Genomic DNA, 23,667 nt, shown 5'->3' on the forward strand with positions numbered 1-23,667 from the left:
ACTATTACTATAAGATGTTTTGAAATCCAGAATATGAGTAGATTAAAAATAAATTATTTATAATCTAGTTTAAAGGAATATTGGGTTTATCTCAGAAATAAACCGAACATCTTTATAATTTATTAAAAGCAAAGATTTTTCCTAACAATGAAAAAGTATATACTACATACAGTATTTTATATTGAAACATGTACCGATAAATTTATATGGTAACATGTACCGATAAATTTTGTAAGTCTGTGCTAGCAGCTTTTGACTTCTTTGTTAATGATATATTTTGGCACTGGATAGAGTGTCAATAGCAGAATGGTTCTTCCTTATAACTTCACTATTTTCCATCAATATGCTTCTTTCTGTATCTTAACAGATTGGATATTGATTGAACTCTTCTTCCTTCACAATATTTAATATTGAAATCTGATTAATTTACCTATTCTTATCTGCATAATTGATTATTGATATTAAAAAACAATATAACATTTTGATGTTGGAATATGAGTAAAGTGTAAATAAGAAATATTGAAAAAAAGGATTCCTCTAAGAAATAAAGAGAGCCACTATTAAATATACTTTTGTGAAAGCAGTAAATATTTCTGCTTGTAAGAGCAATTTGATCAGAAAGTGATTGAGATGTATAAATTATTCTGTTAGTTTTTCTCCTTATGATATTGACTGCTTCCCATTGTTTCATTGTTTTGATGCTTGAAGTGGCAATGCTATGATAATGTGTTATTATGTTCTTGTTGTATGTTCTTCTTTGTTATAAATTTGATTAACTGAGTGAAAAATATCTGTTGAAAAGAATGGAGAGTGTGAAAGAGAGATTTTGACTTCTTATTCTTTTTGAGAGCCAGATTTTGGAAACAAATCACTGGTTGCGTCCTAATATTTTACTGGCATTCTCCTAGAGTATCAAGACTCATTTATAATTCAATAATTCAATTCAAAAATTCAACGCCTGGAATGCACTACCTGACTCTGTTGTTACATCCTCAAACCCCGCAAATGTTAACCTTAAACTTTCTACCGTGGACCTCATCCCATTCCTTAGAGTTCTGTAAGGGGGCGTGCATAAGCGTATCAGCGAGCCTACCATCCCTGTCCTACTGTTCCCATTTATTCATACTCATTTCTTATGTTTATACTTATACTTGTTTATACAAGTATAAATATAAACATAACATATATGTTTATATGTTATGTTTATACTTATACTTATTTTTTCATACATGCTTGACAAATAAAAATAAATTAAAAAAATAAGAGTAACGATCAATGATTTAAAAGAGTTCAAAACAGGAACATCATGAATCTGTTTTAGTTGAATAGTCATAAAAATTCAAACCTTGAACCCAGAAAAGTCACTAAGCTTTTGTGTCCTTGTTCTTTTCTCCTCTCATTTCCTGGTGTTGAGATATATTGTAAATGGATCCATTAGATGCATTAGATACCACATTATAGGCTTTCATAACAATAACATGTTAAAGATTAACATTTTATTCTATATTTATTCAGTACTGTTTATGCATTCAGATTTTTTTTCAAAAGTAACTTGTCAAATTAATAATATACAATACTCATATCCTAGTTTAATTAAACCATATCTGTTATCTTTTGAGTTCTAACACTAAATTTTATGCTTCAATTGCCTGAGCACATGACTATTCTAATAATATGTTGATATACAATATTTTAGGGGTCTTTTGCTTTAGGCAAACATCAATACTTTTCAGAGGTGTGATCCAACTCCTGCTGATCCTTCAGTTAAGAAAAATAGCAAAAGAATTCAGCAGGAGTTTAATAAGGAATTGGCAACAGGAACTGAATATTATTATTGGAACAGAAGTGATGATTTGCAAAGCCATGCTATCACTTTCTCTATCACTTTTTCTTTTTTACCATAAATTTACAGAATCTGTACAAAGTAGAAAAATTATACTCCTTTACAGTGTCTTATTGCAGTGATTTTTATGCCACATAGTCTTGACATTTTTTCGGTTTAGTAATTTGCTGTAACTTTAGAAAAATTCTTTTTAATTCTGCTTAACCAAAAGAAAGCACCACAATTGTTATAGCATTTGCTTCAGTAAAATGTATAGTAAAACTATTTCAAAATGAAGAGTCTCTTAAATTCTTGAGACTTAATAAAACTTAAAGTTTGGAAACTGGTGGGATTTATTTGTTTGGTATGATATAGAAGTGATCAACAGGAGTGCTGATTTACTACCAGCCTACCAAGTATTTGGAAGGTGAGGGCTGGGCAGCACAAACAAACAACAGCTAATGGCTTAAAAGTCAGCCATCAACAGTACAAGCAAACAACAGCTAATGACTTAAAAGTCAGTCATCAATTAAATCAGTCAGTCACCCCAATTAAAATCTAAAAAGCCACTTACAACAGGCACTGTAAATGCCACACAGAGAACAGCATACACTCTGCTAGACAGAAGTTCCCCAAAGATGGGGTCCAGCGTGAGTCCAAAATTTTGGAAGACAAAACCTTTGGTCCCGGTGACCGACCCAGACTGGATCCTGGTTTACTTTTCCCTATTTCTAATCTGGTACACAACTCAGAATTTGCGTAGCTTTTTCAAGATCAGCCTACATCAGCTATGTACTGCCATTGTCATCTATAACAATTATGAAATGAAGTATTTCTCTTGAGAAATACCAGTGTCACAAAGACAACTGGATTCTGATTTTTATTTAAGACATTTTGCTTCTCATCAATGAAGCTTCTTCAGTTCTAACTAACTAATGTTAACAAAAGGGATTTATACTTTCTGCAATCAGCCAGTTGTTAACATTCTAAGGGGTGTTGAAACTACCTAGAGGGTAATCTGTACCCTCAAAGTCACCTGAATAAGGATGCAAACAAGTGTGGAACCAACTTAGGACTGTTAAAATAATTGCACTGAAAAAAGGAGATAAATGGTATCATCATACTTCTCCCCCTTTGTTGAGAAATGTCTGTTCAATTTTAGCATAGATGGCCTCTTTGAACCAAAGTGGAACTGTTTGTCCATAATGTGAACCTTGCTGTGTTCAAAGGAGTAAACTTTTTCTTCAGGTACAGAGGGATTGCTGAATTCTGTCCTGGTGCATTGGTTCTCTTATGTTGAGCCATTCATTTATACAGTGGTTGTTTTGTTTCCCCATTGTACAAATCTGTACATGACACACTACATTGTACTGCATATACATAACAATAAAATAATGTGTATAATCTCTTTTGTTGTGAAACCAGATATTGCTTCTTATTTAAATCTTTTCAAACATCTCTGTTCAATTAATGCACTAATCCTCGCATATAGCAGCAGACTTTATGCTTTTGTAATTTGAACTCAGTTTGAAAAAGTATAAAAGTGACATTTTAAAAATGCAAATAATGCAATGATACAAGATGCAAATACAAAAAGAATGTAAAAAATATGATAAACTGAAGTTATCAATTATGTCTTTAGTTTCTGTTCTTGGCTTTGAATCTAATATGAGAGTGCCAAAAATAGAAATATAATTGTAAATAATTCATAGAGTCACAAACAGATAGACATATAGATAATTCAACATGGCAGAGTCAATGCACATTTCTTTTTGGGTTATGGGGAGGTAACAACAGCTATACCAATTATTTATAGCTGTCTTAATTATACAAATAACCTGTATTGCTCAGTTAAGTAATTTATAGCTAATATATCAGTGTTAGCATTATGATACCTGACAGATCTTAGTGAAGTCGTCATAATATGAGTATGTTGATTGTAGCAATAAACGAACATTTTCATAAAAGGAAACAAAATATAACACCCAGGAGTATCGCAACACGTTTGCTGGTATAGTTTCCATTTCACTAAACAGAACTAAATCAGCATGGCCCAAAATCTCAATGATATCTTAAAGCAAAGAACTATTTTCATACCACATTACATAATAGACTAGGTGTGAAATTAGTTTTACAGTGAACGAACACCCTGAAGGTTGTTAATTTTTTTTTAAACCTAGTGTATTTTCTACAAGGCAACATTACACATTCTCCTTCTGTTTATGTTAGCTATAAGCAATGGGTAGCTATATGCAGCCAGAATCTTGAAATTTCTTATCCTAAGGACACTCTGGTTAGTATTTGTACTTATAAAATTTTTATCAGATGCTGTCAGAGTTCTCTAGAATGCTGACACTTCTCCATTGAGGGTGGAGACAGCAGCCAGATGTGGGTTGTGCTCATTGGTCAGAGGTTGGACTGAGCCTGTAAATTCTTCTTAAATCCTCCCCTGTTGCTAGGGCACCCAGCTTTTTGCTCAGTCGTCAGACTGGACAGTTGTGTGGAAAGTTTTCCCTGTTTGCCTTTTTATTGCTGTTAACTTTGCTATCTGATTCTTCGGTTCTTTGACTTCGGATTACCTGTGACCATTCTCTTGCCTGCTGGATTGGATTTGGGTAAATTAGATCTTGTCAGCTCCTTGTGAGCTGCTGAGTTTCTCTCCCTCAGTTCATTCACTCCCGATTACTTTGATTAATTTTCCCTCTTTTCGTGGAGCTATTCGCTCCCTTTGGGGAGAGGGGTACTGATTTTGCCCTAAGTTACTTATTTGAGGGCATTTACCAGGCCTTTAAACGGTTGTGGAGCCTCGCGCCCCCCCCCCAAAGGCTTCTCCTGGTGGCCTAGTTTCATATTTTAGATTTTATATCTTATTTCAGTTGCGGAGTTTCGCGCTTCCTGGTGTTTACCGCTTGTCGGCTGGCACTAGGCTTCGTGTGACATCTGAAGCCCGTTTATTGCCCCTCGCTGGCTCTCGTAGCTCCTGCCTATTAGCGCCGATTCTCCGATCCTCTCTCTCGCCGATTTTAAACTCAGGCAAGAAACTGAGTTTTCGGCTGCTAATCAGTCTGCCCCTCAGCTGCTCGGCGCTAGGAGCGGAACACCGCTCTTCTGACTGTAGCCGCTTGTCGGCTCTTCTGAAGGGATCCTCGTGTCCCTAGCTGGCGATTAGACTATCGGGGGCACTATTTGAGCTGCTTACCTTGCTGAGTGCCCATTTGCCTCTGTAGAGCCTCGCGCTCTTCCTGCAGCTTGCTCGGGCGCCATTTTGTAGCACCGAGCTTTTGCCTTAATTAATAGAGCTTCGCGCTCTCCCTGCTGTTTGCTCGGGCGCCATTTTGTTGTTCTGTGTTTTTGGCGCCGAGCAGTTTGAGCATTGCAAGGAGCTGCACGCCCCTCCTGCACATTCCTGAGCTGCAATTTGAATCACTACTCTACGTGAGGCTGCTACTTGCAGTACTTATAACATTGAGCTTGGCCGCCCTATTCACTGTATTAGATTGCAGCTTATATTAACTTACCTGGTTGGTTGTTATCTTCAATAATGCCTAAGGCACAGGCCAAGTCCAGACATGGCCGCAAGGCCACAGTGCGCAATCAGTCTGAGGCTTCCCTCCGGGAGAGCCTGGCTCAGGCGCCAAAGGAGGGTGTGAGGGCCCCGGCTCCTGTCACCAAGCGTCCCTCGCTTCCCTCAAAAGTGCCTAGGGGTCAGGGTAAGCTTCCCACTGACACTTCCAATAAGCAGGTTAGCAATGAAACACCTAATTGCAGGCCGGCCAGGCTTTCTTCTGGGAATCAGCTGCGGGATATATCTTTGACTCCTGATCAAAGATCTTTACAGGATTTTCCTCTGTCAGTTCCTTCAACAGAGGTTTGGGGGTCTGCTCCCTTAGTGGAGCTTCATTCTACTGCGGAGTCAAACGCTCCCGGCCTTCCGATAGTTCACCTTCCTATCTCATCTGTACCGGTCCGAGCCCCTATGGAAACCGGTCCGGCCTCAGGCCCACCTCCGGTCAATTGGCAGCCGGAAGATATTCAGCGAATGATTGCTGTAGCAGTTCATCATTCTTTGTCTACTCATTTCAACCCTGCTCCAGGTCCGGCTCTTACCCGCTCGGTCCTTTCAGAAGCTCCAGAATCTCCGAGCAGGTTTGATATGGAGGATGCCATCTCTCTGGCAGGTTCGGATTCTCCATCCGTTTCAGGGGTCAGTGATCACTCCAAGGAGGTGTACACGGAACCCCAAGAACCAGAGCTTTCAGAGGATGAGGGATTGTCCCCTGACCAACCAGTCTTCACGGGCCTCTTTCCCCAGTCTCTCTTTAAGTCTTTGCTTTTTAAGGCAGTTAATGCAGCTCAATTGGGTCCTACTTCTCTGTCAGACCCACCAGCTACGACCTCCTTGAATCCATTGTTTGCAGAGCAACCAAAGGCAGTGACAGCCATTCCCACACCGCCACTTTTTATGGAAGTCATTCAGAAACAGTGGTCTAGCCCCTCTTCTGTTCCAGTGCCTTCCTCTACGGACAAAAGGAACTTCATTGTTTCAGCAGACCTGGAGTCCTTGCTCCAGGTTCCCTCGGTCGACTCCCCTGTCGACCCTGTGGCGGCGTTGCTCTCTTCTTCCTCCATCCCTGGAGATCCGGAGGAAGGCCTGAGACCTGAGGAACGCAGATCTGAACAGGTTCTCCAGAGGGCTCACTTGGGTGCGGCATGGGCCATTAAATCTGTGACCACCGCATCTTTCTTTAATCGGACAACAATTTTGTGGCTTAAACAATTGCAGGAAAAGATGTCTTCTGAGGACTCTAGATTGAGGCAGGACTTGAATAAAATTATAGCGGCGGTTCAGTTTTCCGCAGATGCCACATTGCATGCCACGCGGTTTGCAGCTAAGTCCCTCGCCTCCTCTATTGCAGCCCGCTGCTTAGTGTGGCTTCGCCATTGGCAGGCCGACGCGAGGCATAAATGGCGTCTGGCTTCGGTGCCTTTCTCTGGAACTAAGTTGTTTGGTGAACACTTGGATAAGTTCCTCATAGAGACCAAAGATAAAAGAAAGATCCTTCCGGCTGTCTTCCGTAGGGGGGAACCTCGGGTCTTCCCTTATCCTCCTCGTTCTCAATTCCGTCCGGAGGGGGGTATAGGTCCCCACAGGAACACGGGTAATTTCTACACGGGGCCCCTGAACTCTAGGCAGAGGGCGGCTCAGGAGAGACCTACCAGGGGGAGGAATTTTGGTCCCCGACGGCCATTTCGAGGGGGAGGAGGTCGTTTCATCCGTCGCCGTCGTTAGTAGTACCAGGGATCCTCCCATTGGCGGACGATTGGGCCTTTTCGCCAAAGCTTGGGAGGGTACTACTTCAGATTGCTGGGTCCGGGCCTCTATTTCATCTGGACTGGCCATTGAATTCGTTTCCACCCCTCCTTTGTCTTTTATCCGATGTCCCCTGTCCCACATGGCTGAACGTCGTTCACGCATGAAGTCGGCTATCGACCATCTGCTAGCCATTGAGGCTATTCAACGAGTGCCTCTTGACCAGGTGGGACAGGGGTTCTATTCCAGGGTCTTTTTAGTTCCTAAGTCATCAGGTGGGTGGAGACCTATTCTGGACCTTAAACGTTTGAACCAGTTTGTGGTCTATAGACGGTTCAAAATGCAATCTTTGTCTTCTATCCTGGACGGCGTACGGAGGGGCGATCTCCTCTGTTCCATAGATCTCACGGAGGCTTATCTCCATATCCCCATTCGCCCTTCTCATAGGCAATTCCTTCGTTTTTGCTATGCTGGGGTTCACTACCAGTATAGGGCATTACCCTTCGGTCTTTCCTCCGCACCCCGTAGTTTCACCAAAATTTTGGCGGCCTTAGCGGCCCATCTCAGGCTTCAAGCCGTTCGTCTCCAGTGCTACCTGGATGACATTCTTATTATGTCATCTTCTCATGAACAAGCCATGTCTAATCTCCAGCTTACTATTCAGACACTGGCATCACACGGCTTCTCCGTTAACTTAGAGAAAAGCCACCTGGAACCTTCTACTAGAATTCTTCACTTGGGGGCTACTATTGATTCAATTCAAGGTAGAGTTTTTCTCTCCCCGGATCGCCAGGCTGGGTTGAGATCTATGGTAGCTAAGGTCCTTAGAGATAAGAGGGCTTCCCCCCTTCTCCTCTCCAAACTGCTAGGCAAGATGGTCTCGGCCATCTCTATTGTTCCATGGGCCAGGTTACACCTTAGAGACCTTCAATGGTATCTCTTGCCTTTCCAGAAGACGGGCAAGGGATCCTCCTCGACCAAGGTGACAGTTCCACGGGCAGTGCTTTCATCTCTTCGCTGGTGGCTGTCTCCTGCGCTCTCCAGGGGTTGCCTCTTCCTGGAACCCCAGTGGATAACTGTGACTACCGATGCCAGCAAGTCCGGTTGGGGGGCTCACTGCGGTGCCCAATTTGCGCAGGGGACCTGGTCCACTATGGAGGCGGCCCGCAGCATCAATTGGCTGGAACTGCGGGCGATTTTCCTGGCACTTCGGGCTTTTCTACGACTGGTGTCCAGCAAACACGTGTTGGTTTTAACCGACAACACCTCGGCCAAGGCGCACGTCAATCGCCAAGGCGGCACCCGATCTCCTTCGCTAATGCGGGAAGCAAAGAGACTAGGTCTTTGGGCGGAGAGGCATCTGGCCTCCTTGAAAGCGGACCACATATCAGGGGTCTCAAATGTGATGGCAGACTGGCTGAGTCGCCAGCAATTGGACCACGGAGAATGGAGCCTCCATCCGCTCCTCTTTCGACAGCTGACGGTCCTTTTCGGAATGCCGACAGTAGACCTCTTTGCTTCCCCTCAGAACAGCAGGTTACCTCGTTTCTTCTCCCGCTTCCCTTCCCTTCAGGCGGAAGCTGTGGATGCTCTACGCTCCCCTTGGCCTCAGGGCCTACTGTACGCCTTTCCTCCGTTTCCCCTTTAACTCTCCGTTTCATCGCTTACAGGAACTGGTTTTACCGGATTTTTATCCTGCTCCTTCAGGTCCGGCGGAGTGTCGGTTGCAAATGTTGGATGTCCGTCGAGCTCTTAATCTCTACCTCCAGAGGACTGCGGATATTCGGCGGACAGAATCGCTATTTGTTTCCTTTCTACCTTCTTCTTTAGGACAGAGAGTGACCTCTTCCACGGTGGGTCGTTGGATCCGTGCAACGATTGCAACAGCTTACGAACTTAGGTCGTTGCCCCCTCCTTCTTCAATCACAGCCCACTCGACCAGAAGTGCTGCGACCACGGCGGCTTGGGCTTCGAGGGCTTCCTTGGACGAGATTTGCAGGGCGGCAACCTGGACGTCTCCTTCACCCTTTATTAGACACTATAAACTGGATAAGTTCGCCTCTGCGGAAGCTGATTTTGGGAGACGTGTGTTACAAGGTGTTGCAGTTTGGGAGGGGTCTTCGGCCCAGACTGTTCCCACCCATGAATTGGGACAGTGATCTTTGGTATGTCCCACGTCTGGCTGCTGTCTCCACCCTCAATGGAGAAGGGGCGTTGGTCCTACCTGATACGCCCCTTCTCATTGAGTGGAGACAGCAGCCAGCCCCACCCTGGGTTGCAGTCTGGTCATTACTGTTATTGCTTGTATCTCATTGTTGTTTTCCTGTTTTTTTTTTCTTTCCACACACCGAGTCTGTTTTCCTCCTTCAACAAAAGCTGGGTGCCCTAGCAACAGGGGAGGATTTAAGAAGAATTTACAGGCTCAGTCCAACCTCTGACCAATGAGCACAACCCACGTCTGGCTGCTGTCTCCACTCAACGAGAAGGGGCGTATCAGGTAGGACCAACGCCCCTTTTCACTCAATATCTCCGTTGTGTACCCATAACAAAAAAAATGTTCTTATTCTTTCCATTGTATAGCATTATTTCAATAGATATGACCTCTTTATTTCTTCTTCCTACTCTCCACACTGGAACCTTAGCATAATGCAAGTGGATCAGAGTGAATGAGGCATTGTTGAGAAGATTTGTGAGTAGAAAGAGAAAGTTGATAAGAAAAAGGAAAAATCCTCTGAGGCTTGGAAAAAACAATATGGACAGAATGTATAGGCCAACGATGGTAAACCTATGGCATGCGTACTCAAAGTGGCGCACAAAGCCATGTTGCCAGCACACCTGGCCTTGCCTGTTTGTCTTCTGGGTTTCTGGCACGCATGTGCGCACTATGATCAGGTGTCCTTCGTGCATGTGGCAGTGTCCAAAACAGGTTTGCGCATCTGCACTGGCCAACTGATTGTTGAACGCACATGCGTGCTAGAACCTGGAAGTTCAGCTTTTCCAGAATGCGGCCCCGCTGAGCGCATGCACACACAATGTTTCCACATGACCTTTTCGGTACTCGGTGCCGAAAAGGTTCGCCATCACTGGTATAGGCTAATCTGTTTCAACTGAGGGTTGATTAGTCATCACTGAATGTAATTGTGTAATTTGTACATATAAAATATGTCACTTTGGAAGGTTAATAATAATTATAAAAAGATTAAACATGTTCCTTGGAATCTAAAGGTTGAATTTGGCACATTTACAGTTACATATATGATGCTGATCTAAGATTATTTTTGATTTGGGATTTTGTTTCCATAATTTTGTGCTATAACTAAAACCTACAAACAAGTAAAGAAAAGCAAGGATAAAAGGTGAAACATCTTGCAAGGGGAATACACAATAAACTTACTGCATTAAATTAACCTTTTAAAAGTATAACCATACGGATTTTTGCAATAATAGACAAGCAATTGAACTTAGAAATAACTGGAGAATTTAAAATGTCAGGTCACTAAACTCAGTAAGGGAACTTCAAAATAAATCAGGAGGAGGAATAGCAATAATAGCAAAAAAATCCATTAATGTGGCTAAAATAAAAAGTAGAAGGGCGTTTTAAAGAAAGAGAGGGTATTACATCAGTTTTCATATGTATATAAATATGTGTATATGTATTTTATTCAACCATATATCAAAATGTTTACTTGGCATACCAGGCTATTTGTTTATATCTCATAATTAGAACTGTCTTCTGTGACAATAACTTTGTCTCAATATGTCTCCAGTCACAACAATCAAAAATATCTGTGCAGCTGACATAATAGTGACCATCATTCCTTTTTTCCATATTTTATTTTAAGTCCAGTCTCTGAAACTGATGTTATATCTAGGCAATCACTCCAGAGTGGGTTTCAGCATTTCTGACTAGTTCTGGAGAACCGGTAGCGGAAATTTTGAGTAGTTCAGAGAACCGGTAGTAAAAATTCTGATGGGCTCCGCCCCCATCTATTCTCTGCTTCCCAAGTCCCAGCTGATCGGGAGGAAATGGAGATTTTGCAGTAACCTTCCCCTGGATTGGGGAGGGAATAGAGATTTTACAGTATCCTTCCCCTGCCACACCCACCAAGCCACACCCACCAAGCCAAGCCGTGCCCACCAAGCCACACCCACAGAACTGGTAGCAAAAAAATTTGAAACCCACCATTGAGTCACTCATATATATGTGTGCTGCAGTGCAGGGGAGGAAAACTCTAAGTATTTCTCCTTTTATCTCACTATTTGCTTTCTTTCCATTTATTTCAGAAAGAGAGAAAACTTCCAACTTTGATTCCTTATCTTTTTGTCTTATTAGACTACTTTTTAGATTAACTTTGTTTTCTTAGACATGATATTGTTTTCAAATTTCAAATATGAATTAGACAAGTATAAAAAAAGAGAACACAGTGGCACAGTGGCTTAATGATGCTGGAACTGCTGGCCAGAAATGGTTTGTATTCTGGTAGTTTGAGTCCTCCTCCATGAGATGGCGTGAGCTCCCATCACTTGATCTCTAGGTCCTGCCCACCCAGCAGTTAGAAAGCATGCAATATTGTGGGTAGATAAATGGACACCACTTTGATGGGGAAAAAACTAACTGCATTCATGTGGAGAGCAGAAGTGAGGCATTGTGACAGGAGGCAAGGCAAGGTAAGACAGGCACAGAAGCCCAGAAAAGCCAGCAACCTGAGGACTGCTAGTCAGCTGGTATCAGTGGTGGGATTCATCAAGTAAGCACCTATTTGGAAGAACCATTTGTTAACTTTCTGAGCAGTTCTGAGAACCAGTTGTTGGAAGAAATCTCCTTCTAACAGCCTTTTGGTTTTTTTCCCTACTTTATATGGCTAATCCTGTCAGATGGCAGGAAGGAAACATTCTGGTATGCCTCTGTGTTGTTTCTAGCCTAATCCTTATCTTTATTGCTCTGCTTACAGAAACTGCCTCTCCAGTTAAGCCTAGTTATATTTTAACAGCTAATAGTTCTTGACAGTACACCCAGACTTTGTCACCTGAGCTCTGGAGGGACGTGACCTTCTTAAAGGGGAAGGGTTGTTTTAAGCTTTTTACACTGTCTTTGTGGTTCCTGGCACTGTCCTTTTGGGGTGTTCTTCCAAGAGACAGGATGCAAGCTAGCCACTGATTTTTTTTTTATTGCCTTTCTGGGGGCATGTGATCTTTCCTTAAATCTGGATGATTTCCTTAGGATATCTTATGAAGTGAGTGAGACCAGCTGGTATCTTTAAGTGGTGCAAATGGATCTAAGGATTGCTTCTCCTGTGTAGGAAAGGGTGCTTTGTCAGTTCACTGAGCACAGTAGTCTCTTGCTATAGGGATTCTTCAATCATCCAGGTCATGGCTGTCTCATAGGTGCTTTTTTCAAGAGGCAACTAGAATTTCTTGGTTTCCAGAAAGTCCAGTTGCCTCTTGAAAAAACACCTTTGGGACAGGGATCTCATGCATTGCTTTGGAGAAGCCAAGGCACATGATTGCTCATTGATAGTAAGATTTTAAAAAATAGGAAGTAGGGGTGTGGATCCTTCCTCCAATTCATTTTAGTTTTCTCTCATTATAATAAGGCTTAGTAACATGGCACCTGGCTTAAAGTTTATTTAGATATCTGTGGCATGTACTAACTTTATTGTGATTCTGACAAGCTTGGGAGGCTTGAACCTGGGTCCCCTATATACTTTGTTAATTTTCTCTTTAGCTTAGCATTTTGTAGCCCAAGTGTACCCATCTACTTTCTGGAGAGCTTAAATGACCTCTCTGCTAAAGGGTTTCACTTTATTTATTTTTTTATTATTTATTTTTTAATTTGATTTATATGCCGTCCTTCTCCGGAGACTCAGGGCGGCTTACAGTGCGTTAAGCAATAGCCTTCATACTTTTGTATATTTATACAAAGTCATCTTATTGCCCCCACAAACTGGGTCCTCAATTTACCTACTTTAGGAAGGATGGAAGGCTGAGTCAACCTTGAGCCTGGCGAGATTCGATCTTACTTTAATTGCAGACAGCTGGTGTTAAATTACAGTGCTTCTATCTGTTGAGCTAAACCAGGCTCCTATGAGCAAGAATTGGCTGCTGATAGTTATCATTGGATTTTAACTATTTTAATTCTTCAAGGTGGTCTGGCACCCTGCCTGATTTGTAACTCAGGCTTGCAGGTATTGCTGATGAAAAGGAAGGTATTCAGACAGAATGGTTTAGGTTTCCATGATGGCTGTGGCTATCATTGATCTTCAGTGTGTATTCCCCCATTTCTAATCTAATGATTGGTATTTAGGGCAGCTTTTTGCAAGGAAATAAGCTTTTTGTATTTTTGTACAGGTAATCCTTGACTTACAACAGTTCATTTAGTGACCATTGAAAAAAGTGACTTATGACTATTTTTCACACTTACAGCATCCCCGTAGTCATGAGAGGCTGGGTGAGGTGAAGCACCCATCGACATGAGTCATGTCGAGTTGGCCATGCCCAGCCAGTCACATGACCACCCAGCCATGTCTACCCAGCTGGTCATTAGGGCAGAGAACCGGTTGTTAAATTATTTGAATCCTACCACTGTCTGGTATAAGTTAGTTTGTCCCCTGCAGTGTATGAAGGATAGGTGCACAAGTGCCAAACAGCATGACCTAGCAGTTTAGGCTGCCAGGATTACATTGTGCATGTAGCATATGTTGATTTCCCTGACATTGTATGCAATACACTAAATAAATATTCTGAATTTCATTAGAACAGAACAGAACAGAACAGAACAGAACAGAACAGAACAGAACAGAACAGAACAGAGTAGAATATTTTGGGACAATCTTTACCTGTCTGGAGATCCCTGATTCAGACTCCACTCTGTCTAACAGCTATCTGTCTCCATCTATATCCTCTAGCACTCTGAGGATTTTATTTCCTCATTCTTAACAATGAATAGTTGTTTCCTGGCAGCCTTTGGTTATAGAGCTTTGCAACTAGATTTTCACATCATTACCTATTTCTGGAAAGCTCTTATCAGTTTACAGTTAACAACATCAACACATCAGAATAAAATCTTTATTAGACTAACCTTAATAAAATTATACACAAAGAAAAATATTTTATCCTCCTAAATATATAACTATGAATATATCCATATTAGTTATATTGTGCCCTAATGGTGACCATATATGTTATCATAATGAGAATCTGGCAATAGGTAACTGAACAGGATCCCTGTCTGTTATGAAGTAAAATTCCCCTGTTCAACTGAGCAATGTTTAAAAGGCAATGCAAATAGGGGTGGTTTTTTTGTTTTTGTTTTTTTGTTTTTGTCTTAGTGTTATCATGTGACTGCAGGTCCTTTTCACTAGGTATATGTGTATGACTTTAAGGAGGACAATCGCTTCCAAAAAATCCTATGAAAGAAAAAAAATCCTATGGAGGATTTTTTTTCTTTTCTTTTTCTATGTACAGGAATTTTTTTCAATTTACAGGAATTTAGGAAAAACTATTTACAACGGTATCCAAACTTTCCAGTTTTTAACTTTTTCTGCCTCTCTCCCAGGACTATGCCCTAGCAACCACCCACTCTGTTGCCTAGCTACCAACTTCTTTTCTCTTCCTCCTTCTCCCTCAGCATTTCACTAAGAGAGACAAGAACCACAAGAATGTAATGTCAGCATAGATGTTGAATGATACATCATTTCCCCCTGGATCTTTGGCCAAGTCTTTCTGAGTCTGGGACTTCCCTGAAGTCTGCAGACATCTATTTCAGGCACCATTTCTCTCTATCCTTGACTGGCATGGGTTTTAGTGCATCCCTTAGTCTGGGTTTTCACATCCCTTTTTTCCCTGAAGCCTCTGGTTGATGTCTTTTTCCTGGAGTAAGGAACTGGTACCTGAACACTGAACTGAACAACCTGAACTGGATCAACACATGCACAATGATGTCTCTCTGTAGCCACCAACTTCTCTCATAGTCTTTCTAAAGACGTTTTCTGCCCTGATGCCTAAAGGGACACAAATATGTCTGCAGTATGTCTCTTTAACTTTCTCCCTGAACCTTTATCTCCTTTTACAGTTGAAATCAGTAGCATGTCTCTCAGTAATTGATTTTGATTGCCCCTGATTTTAGTCTCCAACACCTTTATACTACACTTGGCCAGTGAGAATGCTTTCTTCACCTGGCCCATAATAGTCTTGGCTAGCAGCCAGAGCAGTTCTTCTTCCCACATGACAGCACAGCTGCACTGAAAGTCTATATCTGATCCCTCCACAGTTTTTCTTCTTCTGCTGACTCATGCCAATACAGCAGCTAGTCTGGCTATAAATCCCATATGCCATATTTCGGGTGGAAAAAAATAAAACTTATAAAATGTAACCAACAGACTCAATAACGTGGGCAACATCCTGCCCATACCCTCTCATCTTTCTTGGTGACTTCAATCTACCTCTTATTAATTGGACAATAAACGAATGTACAACTGAACCCATCCATACAACCCTATACAATGCTGTTACAAATCTAGGACTAGATCAGCTAGTAACTAACAACACTAGACTCAACAACTGCCTCAACCTCATCTTCTGCAGCAGCTTAAACTCAATTTATGGACTACAAATAAAATAACCCTTTTCAAACAGTAACCACAACATGATTGACTTTTGTCTTAAGATACGCCCTTACAAAAATCACCAAAATAATGGGATACTCAAATACAACTTCAAAAAAGCCAACTATGATCTCATACACACTGACCTGTCATCTCTTGATTGGCAAATTCTATTCTCTGGCTTAACACTGCTGAAGACCGTTATAACATTTTCTTGCTTGAAATCAATAGAGTTATTAAACTATATGTACCACTAATTACCACCAAAACCAGGAAAAACAAATTACCCATATCAATAAGAAAGCTCCAATCCCCAAAAAAAATCCCTCTGGCAAAAAAACAAAACTGGCTATATAGCTAACTTTAAAAGCTGCTACAAAAATATATGCCACCAAATAAAGACTGAAAACACCAATTACCACACCAATCAAGAAAAGCACCTCTAACCGCACCTTCTATAATTTTATAACCAACAAACTTAAAGACTCAAGATCCATCCAACCCAGGGGTGGGTTCTAAAATATTTTAATACCGGTTCTGTGGGCGTGGCTTGATGGTCATGTGACAATTATTTAGGATTTAGCAGAGGTACTGGTCTACCAGGCTTTTAACTGCTTGCAGAGCTGTACCAATCTACCCATTTATTTTTGCAGGCACTGGTCTACCCATTTATTTTTGCAGGTACTGATCTACTCATGTATTTTTGCAGGCATTGGTCTACCCATTTTTTTTTGCAGACACCGGTCTACTCATATATTTTGCAGACACTGGTCTACTCATTTATTTTTGCAGGCACCGGTCTACTCATTTGTTTTCTTTTAACACTGATCAGCTGTAGGGTGGCCCTTTGAAGCCCCGCAGCAAGAGTTTAAACAGTTTTTTTCCCTCTAGCCATCAGTTGGGACTTAGGAGGCAGCAATAGATTGGGCGTGGGGCCAAATAAAAGGTAAGAATAACATGGGGGTGGGGGGGGGGCGAAGGAGGAAGAACTGGTTCGGTGATGTCATATCGTCACCACTACTGGCTCGATGGAACCAAGGCGAACCGGGAGAAACCCACCACTGATCCCACCCCTAAAAGGACCTAATGGTAAAGAATGTAAAGATGAAGCAGCTAAAGCAAACCTGTTCAACACATTCTTTGGCTCAGTCTTTGTAAACAGCAATGGCTCATGCCCAACATTCCCTAGTCATACCATAAATAACTACAATGATCTAATACAAATAGATTTCACAGAAGATAATGCTGAAAAGGCACTACACAGACTAAAACCATATCTATCTATCTATCGGACCTGATGGACTATGTGCATACTTCTTAAAAAAGCTTTCCACTGCTATAGCAGAACCTCTAAGCATAATCTTTGAAAAATCCTTCAGGACCAGCTCCCTACCCAATCTATAGTCACTAGCCATGGTCATCCCTATCTTCAAAAAGGGAGACCTCAGCCTAACTGAAAATTACAGACCAATCCAGGGATGAAATGCTCCCGGTTCGGTAGCAATGGTGGCGGGTAGTTTGGAGAACCGGTAGCAAAAATCCCTGTCCCCCCGCCCATACCCACTCAATCGCCTGGTCCCCACTTGCCCAGTTGGCAGCTTGCTGCTTCTTTCAGGCTCGCTCGCTTTTCCTGCTTTGCTTCGGCTGCTGCAATCAATTGCATCAGCTAGCAATTCAATCTGCTTGCCTGCAATCAATCCAATCGGTGAGCAACTCAATCTGCCTGCCTTGTGCCTTCAATTTGGTAAGTAACTGGGTTAGATTTTTTTTGGAGGGGAGCTTTAAAAAAATAGTTAATTTGGGTTTTTTTAAGGAGTTGTATTTTTTTTTTTTAGACATAGCAATTTAAAGTTAAGGAAGTTTTAAATTTAGCTGCTTTTACCTAAAAATATAAATAAAATAATAAAATATATGTGCAGCTTTTTGAGATTTGGTGTGTTTCTGTAGTGTTTCACTCTAACTACACAAATACACAAAATCTCAAACTGTATGTGGTATTTTGAGTGGAAACAGTGTGAAAGTTGGTTTTGAGCTTTTTGTGCCTCTGTGAGGTTCCTGCTTGTTGCAGGGGCCATTTTGGGTGAAGTGCAGCTGCTTTTACATTGTGTGTGAGTCAATTATAGTGTGTTGTGGTGTGTGTAAAGTGTGAAAGTTGGTTTTTGGTACCTCTTATTGTTTTGTGTACTTTGTTTATTATTTTTATTATTTATTATTATTGGCCACATCTACCTGGTCACCTGACCACCAAGCCACACCCACCAATTAAGCGTCCACAGAACCAGTAGGAAATTTTTTTAGATTTCACTCCTAAACCAATCTCTTTATGCTGTGTCACCTGCAAAGTCATGGAATCAATCATTAACCATTCCATTACCCTCCACCTAGAAACAAACAACCTACTTTCCAGTAAACAATTTGGTTTCAGAAAATAATTATCCTGTAATCTACAACTTCTACACTGCAAGAACATATGGACTACAAATCTAGATCAGAGCAAAGCAATAGACACCATTTACATAGACTTCTGTAAAGCCTTTGATTTAGTGGTACATGACAAACTACTTCTAAAACTAAAATCCTATGGCATCTCCAGACCCCTACATAATTGGATAGCTGTGTTCCTGTCAAACAGACAACAAGTGGTCAAAATAGGGAGCGCACTATCAAATCCTGCACCTGTTAATAGTGGTGTCCCCAAGGCAGCGTTCTAGGACCAACACTCTTCATACTATACATAAATGACCTTTGCAATCATATTGTACGCAACTGCATTCTCTTCGCTGATGGTGTAAAAATATTTAACACCACAAACAATGCTTCAACCCTTCAAAAAGACCTTGACTTTGTGTCGGAATGATCAAACAATTGGCAACTTCAAATCTCAACCAACAAATGCTCTGTTTTACAGATTGGCAAAAAGAACCAGAACACAAAATACAAGCTGAGTGGACACAACCTTGTAGATGACCCTCACTCTGTCAAGAACCTTGGAGTACTCATATCTAATGATCTAAGTGTCAAAGCCCACTGTAACAATATCATCAAAAAGGCATTAAGAGTTGTAAACCTAATCTTGCATAGCTTTTTCTCCAGTAATATCACGCTACTAACCATACAAAACATTTGCTAGACCAATTCTTGAATACAGCTCATCTGTCTGGAACCTGTATTACATATTGGACATTAATAAATTGAATGTGTCCAAAAATATTTCACAAGAAATATTCACAACAAAATAACTTATGCCACCAGACTTGACATTCTCGGCTTAGACAATTTAGAACTACACCGCCTTCGGTGTGACCTAAGCATAGCTCATAAAATTATCTGCTACAATGTCCTACCTGTCAATGACTACTGCAGCTTCAACCACAACAATACACGAGCACACAATAGATACAAAGTTAAGGTAAACTGTTCCAGACTCAATTGCAGAAAATACAACTTCAGCAACAGAGTGGTCAATGCCTGGAATGCACTACCTGACTCTGTGGTTTCATCCCAAAACTCCCAAAATTTTAACCTAAGACTGTCTACTGTTGACCTCACCCTATTCCTAAGAGGTCTGTAAGGGGAGTACATAAGAGCACCAGCATGCCTACCGTCTCTGTCCTAATGTTTCCTCTATTTGTATCTATTTTATGTATCCAATCTATGTTTATACTTATTACCTAATACATTCTTGACAAATAAATAAATAAAATAAATAAAAATAAAGTATTGTCTGATCAACGCAGGCATAATCTGATTTTGCTGAATCTGCCCTGCAAGAGTGCTGAAGGGAAAGCATCAAAACAAGTTCTAGGGAAGATTGTTGTAGTTTTAATTGTAGAGATAGTTGTTATAGTATAGAAGCTTTCTACATTATAGGAAATTATAATACCCTGTTTCCTCCAAAATAAGACATCCCCTGATAATAAGTCTAATTGGGCTTTTGAGTGCATGGCAATAAGACCAAACACTTATTTCAGGGTTCAGGGTTTTATTTGGGGAAAACATGGGTAGGTGAAATTTACTTTACTTTCCCTAAGTAGTTTATCAGTCCTTTTGGATCAGTATGATGGGCAATGCACATTTTTTAAAAGGGGGTGGATCAAATAGTGCAGTCATGTTTGAATAGATATATATAAGATTGATAACACAAAAGGACCATTCATCATTAGTAGAACTTTTGAGCTTGTTCCATAAGTGTTCTTGTAAGAAAATCAGAGAGTTTTTGGCTGATTTTATTAGTGTGGTTGATCAAATATCATGTTATTTCTTTGGCTCAGAAATTAGGAAAATATCAGATGCAAAGCCTTCAGAGCAGTTTATTGATAACATTTGCCAAACATTGAGGTATGCAATTGTCATTTTAGTGAAAGCAGATCTGTAAGGAATAAACTGAACCTTATCAGGGTAAATAAAATTATTTGGTGACTACTGTATGATGTCTATTCCAAGCAGCGCTGTCTCCAGTCTCAGAGCAACACTTGGCACATATTTCAAGATTAGAAACAAACAAACAAAAAAAAAGAATGTAGTAAATACCTTTTGTTCCCTCTACATTTTCATAAGGAGCAAAACTGCAATCAAGTTCCAGTTGCGTCCCATAGGGTAGTGCAGCAGATTTTTCGCTGAATAATTGAATTGTTCTTGGGGGAAAAAAAGATCTTTTCTATCTCTGGTGTAATCTTAAAATAGAAGAAGCATTGTTAATGGACATGAAAGACACATAATTAACTTGAACCTTTGTTGGTTCTGGAAAGATTTACTACACCAAAATATTTATTGCATTTGGCTTGCTTAGTTGTTTGAATATCTATGTTCCAATTATAGGTTTTGGAATTGTTAAAAAAATAGCAAAACATTTGCTTTTTGCCATTTGATCATCCTGACAATACTGGACAACAGCAGTAAGCATTCTTACTTTTTCTGACCATGTTCTGTCCCTTTCACCCCATTCCCCCAAAAATCCCTGCATAGGATTGATAACCATTTGCCATCTTCAGAACACATATGTCTAGCTCTTTAGATATTTGATGAAAGAGATTAAATATGAATCTCAAACAACAATAGTTCCCTCACTCACTTTAAAGTTGAGATTCAACCAAATGGATTCCCTGCATGGTTGCATATTCTGCAAATATATATACACATACATAGATACATACATACATACATACATACATACATTTATTTTATTTATTTATTTTTATTTTATTTCCAATTTATATACCGCCCTTCTCCCTGAGGACTCAGGGCGGTGTACAGCCAGAATTAAGAACATGAAATACAAATATTAAAAAACAATTAAAATATATATAAATTTGGCCCAAAAATTAAAAATCACAAACCAATTTAAAACTTTTAAAAATGTCTTCTTAAGCCAGCCCGGCTTGCTGGAAAAAGTGGGTTTTAAGGGCACGGCGGAAGGCACTGAGGTCTTGGATTCTCCTACATACATACATACATACATACATACATACATACATTCAAGATTAATAACAAAAAGAACCATTTGTCTTGTTCCATAGGGTTCTTGTAAGAAAATAAGAGAGTTCTTGGCAATAAAAAAAGCTAAATTTAGTTGTAAATTAGTACTTCATATGTATTGATCTGCAAATGGTGCAGAATCAAATAGTAGGCTATTGTAGTTCTCCCTTCCCTGAAGCCAGGTTGATAGTTTGCTTCAGGGAACAGAGTGCTAAATCTAATCCTTCTAAATTTTTGTCAGTATTAATTATTCCCAGATGTAAAATAAACATTTTTCTTTACAAGAAGAAATGCATCACACAAGAGTAATAACAGAATATTATAACTTTATAAATAATAAAATAACATGTAAGTCCACTCTAGTAAAAATTACTATGGAGATTGTCCATTCCCATGAAATAGCAATTAGAGAGACTGGACTGTAAATAACAGCACCCACACAAATACAATTATTGTATACAACATAAACACCATAATAGTGAATGTATGTAGATTTTGCTAAGGTACTTAAGCTCAAATAGAGGGAGTTTAACTCAGCACCAAAAATGAATGATCCAGTTTTATTTATATTTATATACACATACACACACACACTGTATGTACTGTATAAGATGCTCTGGACTATAAGACGCACATTAGCTTTAGAGGAGGAAAACAAGAAAAAATATCTGCCTCTACCTCCGCGGCCTGTTTGCTGTGGCCTGTTCGCCACCACCCATTCACCGCCACCCGTTCACCGCTGATTGCAGCCAACAGGTGGCAGTGGTAGTGACAGGTGGCAACAGGCAGTGATAGGTGGCGATGATCCCGCTTTCTAGAACAGCTGATCAGCGCTGCAGCAATATTTGTTCTATAAGACGCACAGATATTTCCACCCACTTTTTTAGGGGTGAAAGTGAGTCTTATAGTCTGAAAAATACAGTGTGTGTATGTATGTGTATGTGTATGTGTATGAATATGTTTGTGTGTAAATGCCAGAAGTTGCTCACTGTTTTGCTTATATACCTTACTTACTATGGCTTGTTGCATTTTCCCTCTTCAAGTTCAAAGAGATAACTGCTGCCTAGTAGCATTTCATTGTGGATTGGATGAAAAATTGTGTAATAATTTGTGGAAATGAGTTCTGCTATATCCAGATATACTTGCTTCTGAATAATATGAAATAAGTTTTGGAAATGTTTTATAAACAGATGGTGAGTGAAATGACATTTGCTTTAATATAACAAGGTTGTTCCTAAGTTATAAGCATTTGACTAATCTATTTCTAGCTGGAGAATATAACTTTTTAAAAGTTTTATATTTTCTATTTTGATATAGGTCTTTCTCCAAAATATGGCATGACTCACAAAAACCTTCATCACCTTCCGTTCATTTATTCTCACAACTCGATGAGAGAGAGTATGCTCAGAGAAATGTTTCAGTATCACTGTAGGCAAAATATTACTTTGAACCACCTTGTCTCATTTTATTTCAGACTGACTTTGCCTAATGTCCTTACAACTAGAAACTTTACTCTTAGCCTTTAGCATGTTTCTCCTTGTATAAATCCCAATTACCAGTCTTTTAGGAGTAAATTCAGGCATTCCAATTGTACATTAATGGATTTCCTAAAATCTTAAATCATGCTATATATTGAAATTAAGAAACATGCCCAATGCTGGAACATGTATATTTGAAGCAGAACCAATATTTTATATTATCTAAATAAAGAAATAAATAACAATGACAAATATCTCACATTTAACTAGCAGTTGATATTTAATATGCTTTTACTTGATATATTTATTACCATATATATATTTGTTTGTTTTCTTTCCTTTTCGTAAGCTTTATGTGTATTTCTCTTTAGCCAGGTTCTTCCTACTTAAACCAAGATTTTTATGCAGCCCTAGTTCAGTGAAATCACAATCCACTAGTTTCTAGGCTTTTTAGTCTCCCAATGGGCAGCAGAGTGTTTGCTGGCTGCCAGGAAAAAAAAAGCCTAGAAACAAGTGGATTGTGATTTCACTGTACTAGGGCTGCATAAAAATCTTGGTTTACGTAGGAAGAACCTGGCTAAAGAGAAATACATACATACATACATACATACATACATACATACATACATACATACATATATATAAAACCAAATTATGAAAACTCTAGAGAGAAAATTATATTGCTAAAATTACAATATATGAAATAATCCAATGAAGTTTGGACAAGCTGGACACTATGAAAATATTACGATTTACATTTTGTCAAGAACGAACAATCAAATCCACACATGAAGAGTTCAATTAGCTATTTTATTTTTCATGCTTAACCTATAATACAGGAATCTTCTCACACTAGTAGTTTGCATTCGGGCCAGACTAGATAAGTTCAGCAGCATTCAAGGAGGGTTGGACTTTGCTCTTGCGCCTCCATAGAGATTCCAGATCAATTCCCTGCTTGACACCTGCTTGACTTTGTGA

Source organism: Pituophis catenifer, unplaced genomic scaffold (assembly GCF_029215685.1).
Source record: "Pituophis catenifer annectens isolate HBS135680 unplaced genomic scaffold, rPitCat1.0.hap2 SCAF_8, whole genome shotgun sequence".
Classification (NCBI taxonomy): domain Eukaryota; kingdom Metazoa; phylum Chordata; class Lepidosauria; order Squamata; family Colubridae; genus Pituophis; species Pituophis catenifer.